The sequence below is a fragment of the Rutilus rutilus genome, assembly GCF_951802725.1.
Source record: "Rutilus rutilus genome assembly, chromosome: 9".
Lineage (NCBI taxonomy): Eukaryota > Metazoa > Chordata > Actinopteri > Cypriniformes > Leuciscidae > Rutilus > Rutilus rutilus.
In genome coordinates, this window is record NC_140223.1 from 8095671 (window position 1) to 8099894 (window position 4224).

Here is a 4224-nt window from a genome sequence, read left to right on the forward strand (position 1 = left end):
CGGATGGAGGAGGTTTTTTTAATCGATATGTAATTAAATGTTGATCAAGGTGAGTGTTAAGGTCTTGAGACGCTTTACTTTACATGTGACTTCCGCATTCATATATTATTTTTTTTTTTTACAAAGGACGTAATGTACATGTATTTGACATGTATTTGATCATTTCATAGTTTTATGATATTTCAAATTAACCTGGTTTAATTGGTTTCGTGTTGTCTGTGGGGTTTTTCCCTTTGTGTAGCCTAATAGGCTATTCGAGTAACATTGTGTATTTGAGTGAACGCCGCGTCTCATGATCCTGTTTCTCTGACTCTCAGGTTCCGTTCAGCTGAATTATTGTGTGTCATTTTCATCCAGAGTCAGTGGTGAAGATCATATTCTGTTTCAACTGTTCAGCTTCATCATGGATGACACACAGACATCCAGAGATGAAGAGTTTTCTCCAGGATGCAGGTACTTTGAATAAACACTAGATTAAATCACCTTTAATTGACAAAATTAGAGTCTCCCAAAAACATGTTTGTGTGAGTGTGTGTGTGTGTGTGTAAGTGATAATTTTAATAAAAACAATAAGACCAGAGCTCAGACGTGTCATATTTATATTATGATGTTTTAAATACAAGGTATTCATGTTTTTATAGATTTTAGGCAGAGAGACACATCTATGAAAGCACTCCCACCTTTTATGGTTTTTGTATCAACATTGTAAATGAAAAGATCATAAGTGTTTTTAATAAACTAATAGTAATACAGTAATTCAAAGGATTCACTTTAATCTCTCTCTGTTATAGTTCAGTTCATCAGAAGAGATCAGATCCAGAGCCCAGCTGTGTGTCTATGAGGAGTGATGCGTCTATGGATGTGCCACTAAATTTCAGGTATAACATTTCTTTATATTCAATTTAAATTATTTAGTTATAAACCACAAGTGGTCTGGTCATAAAAATGACAGCACACAGAAATTGACCACAAAGTAAAATACTGTTTGTTTATTACAGTTGTGACCTTCAGCAAGTGCATGTGTTAATAAGTTCATAAACTGTTGTCGAAATTATTAAGGTAATATCAGAGTGTCTGATTCCTGATTAATTTGTGGTATAATTCCTTGTATAATTTCTTAAATCTGTTCGGTTACAGTTACATTTCAGCAGAAGAGATCAGAACCATAGCTCAGATGTGTGTCATATTTATATTACAATGTTTTATATACTAGTTATTCATGTTATTATGGCATTCGTATTAGATATTAGGCAGAGAGACACGTGAAATTGCTTGGTTCGGTACAGGTTTTGTATCAACATGGTGTAAATTTAAATATCATAAGTTTTTAATGATACATAAATATCAAGCAATTCAAATGATTCACTTTAATCTCTCTCTGTTTTAGTTCAGTTCATCAGAAGAGATCAGAGCCAGAGCGCAGCTGTGTGTCTATGAGGAGTGATGTGTCTATGGATGTGCCACTAAATTTCAGGTATAATAACATTTCTTTATATTCAATTAAAATTATTCAGTTATAAACAACAATCTGTATGGCCAACAGAATGATAGCAAGCAGATATTGACGACAAAGTAAAATATTGTGTGTTTGTTTGTTTGTTTATTATGGTTGTGACCTTTAGCAAGTGCATTGATAATAAGTTCATTAAAACCGTTAATTCTCTGATTCTCATGATGTTTCAGTTCAATCCCTCCACCCAGAACAGCCGTAACAAATCCCCTCTGTAAGAAGTATGACCACTCTATGAATCAACTACAGGACTTTAATGAAAGCAGGTATTTTGCTGTCAGGTAAATCGTAGGGTTTTTTATTGTTGATTTTGTTGCAGTGCATTATCACACATTTTTCAAATACATTATTAGAAACTGACACATTTCATAAAACCAATTATTTGCTTAGTGTCTCATGACACCGAAAACAAGACATTTTGCTTTATTTTTTAACCTCTTTAACTCTTGTAATAATGTTATATTCTAATTTTACAGCCAAATAGTCCTCAACATGTTCAGATCAAATCTGATGAAGAAGTTTGAGTGTCTGTATGAGGGAACAGAAAAGCAGGGAAATAATATTTATATATAAATACAATAGGCCTACCTGAAACTTTTATGTACTATTTTGAACACAAGAGGGCAGCATAGCCCTATTTATGACTTGATTTTCTTAAAACAAACAGCACTATTCTGCCTGTTTTTAACTTATACATGCTTCTTGAATTGAAAAAACTGAATAAAATGGTTTTAGTTGTAATATTTGTAGAATTTTATATAGAAAAAAATGGTGTGTAATAAAATTTTTAGAAGATATGAGACTTTTCCTGTTTTTTCTTTTTTTGACATGACTTTAATCCCTCGCCATAGCAAAACTGTTTGAGATATTCAATATCCGTTTACATTTAATGTATTTTCATCATGTTGAAAACGTTTGGTGGGAATTAAATAAACCACTTAAGAGGAGTGGGTAAAAATTCAGAGGCTGATTTTGCAAAAAATCCACATTCAGACCAAAATATCTGACTTCCTGTTGGTCGGATCTAATGACTATAAGTAGAAAGTTGTCCAGCTCGAAACATTTTGAAAGTGACAGACGTCCTGCTGCCAGTTGGTGGCGCTATAACTTTGACTCACAATAATCACATCCATGTGATCGGCCTCTTACAATGAACACACAGTTGAAGTTTCATCAAGGTCAGTTAATGTATGCAGAAGTTATTACACACTTCCTGTTTCCCTTTTTCGCTGTAAATTCATTTCCTCGCCACGACCAAACCGTTCGAGATATCAAAAATCTGCTGGAAATTTATCATCCACAATGTCTTAACTTCATGCACACTGAGTTTGGTGGCGATCGGATGAATTCCCTAGGAGGAATATATCAAATTCCAGAGCAAGCATTTTCCAAACAACCCTAAATAGCCGACTTCCTGTTGGGCTGGTGTAAAAAGTAAAAGTTGTTTGGCTTGATGAGATACGCAGTTTTCGCGTGCATATGATACGCACTTTATGGCGTGTAATACGCACGCACTCCTCACCCCTAATCCTACCCAATGGGTTTACAGTGCGTATCATTTGAACGCAAAAACTCCTTTTTGCGTATAAATGATACGAGAAATATCATTCGTGCAATAGATATGCACTTTCATGAGATCGTGTTGGAATGTATGATATATAGACCAAATTTTCGGACCCCATTTAAGGGAGCGCTGTTGAGCCCCCCTGCTCAGGTACCAGCTTCAGCCCGGCTCTGATGGCTGCGGGTTCTGACCTGTGTGCAAAGTTTCAAGAGTTTTCGAACAAGTTAAGGGCCTCAAAAGTGCCTGAGAAGTCGTAAAAAATAAAATAAAATAAAAACCCTTAGGAAAACCTTTCAGGGCTTGGGCCCTAAAAATAATGATAGAAAAAAATAATCCTTAGGAAACCAATAGGGCCGTCGCCCTCTCCGGGCTTGGGCACTAACTTGTAATAATAATAATAATAATAATAATAATAATAAAAATTAAAACTTTAGGTTTTAAGGAATAATCACACAATTTTTCTTCCATGTTTTAATTTTAATAGTAAACCTCTGTTGTGAAGCACTTTGCCAAAAAAATTTAAGGAATTGTTAATTATTTTCCGATTATTTTCCAATTACATTTTAAATGATATGTCAATTTGTTGATGGTGCACACACACACACACATGCACATTTGTACAATTGTACAATCAGGGTGCAACTGCACCATACCCCCACCCCTCCAAAATCACTGACCCCCCTGAAGGCCATTGTGTAATTCACATCCTGATTAGACACTTCTTGGTTATTAAAATTGAATTAAACCATTAAACAAAAAAAAATGAATGGAAAAAAACGTTACGTTGTATACGTAGTAATTTAAATTAATTAGACATGCTTTTTGATTATAAGAGTAGATAAGGAACTCCCGCACACTATCGTTACTTGCAATTTAAAATTAATATTTATTAACATCACTCCTGATGAAGGTCGTGTGACCGAAACGTTGTGTGTTAATAAATATTAATTTTAAATTGCAAGTAACGATAGTGTGTGGGAGTTCCTTATCTGTTGAAACGACCTACCTGGTCTTATTATCCTACGCACCAATCACTTGCAGGTGTGCGATGGAGTTTGTTCACTAATTGATTATAAGAGTAAAAATTGAAGCAAGTAATCACTGTTATAATTATGCCCCCTTAAGCCCTGTATTTTAATTTTACAGCCAT